This window comes from Anneissia japonica, unplaced genomic scaffold, assembly GCF_011630105.1.
Source record: "Anneissia japonica isolate Jap-2015-1 unplaced genomic scaffold, ASM1163010v1 scaffold1446_len297786_cov117, whole genome shotgun sequence".
Classification (NCBI taxonomy): domain Eukaryota; kingdom Metazoa; phylum Echinodermata; class Crinoidea; order Comatulida; family Comatulidae; genus Anneissia; species Anneissia japonica.
In genome coordinates this window covers 56,931-57,712 of record NW_022693692.1, presented here as the reverse complement: position 1 = coordinate 57,712, position 782 = coordinate 56,931, and positions in this window count along the sequence as shown.

Here is a 782-nt window from a genome sequence, read left to right as displayed (position 1 = left end):
ACCTGTGAGCTGATTTTTTTTTTTTTTTTTTTTTTTTATGCTATTAGAAAATTAGAATTTTGCAGAACATAAAATTCATTAAAACACACTTCAAATGTCGGGAAAGCTCAATTCCCGCTATCTAAGAATTAAAATTTTCCCGGGGGAGAACCCCCGGACCACCCTTTCTTTTTGGGATTTATCGATTCATGGAAAAAAAAATTACGCATGCAACTACTCATTTTTTTATGTATGTATACACACATAAAATAAAAAATGAGAAAAATTTACCTGACCTTTTTAAAGAGGGGAAAACCTTGAATTTTGAAGAACTTTAAAAGTCATTAAATGAAAGAATAGGCCCTGTCTCTTATACACATCTAGATGTGTATAAGAGATAAGCTCATCTCCTGCCATCTAGAAATCGAAATTTTTCCGGGGAACCCGGACCCTTTATCTTTGGAGTTCATTGATTAATTGAATCATTTTCAAGGGGTGGGGTTGGGGAGGGAACCTTGAATTTTGAAGAATTTAAAAGTCATTAAAAGACACCTCAGAAGTCGGGAAAGCTCATTTCCCGCCTTCTAGGAATCAAAATTTTCCTGGGGAAGAACCCCCGGACCCCCCTTTCTTTTTGGGATTCATCGATTCATGGAAAATCAATTCGTATGCAACTACTCATTTTTTTTTAAATTGTTATGTATGTATACACACATAAGCCCTATTTACTGTAATAACAATGGGAAAAATTACCAGACCGTTTTCAAGATGGGAAAACCTTGAATTTTGAAGAACAAAAAAGT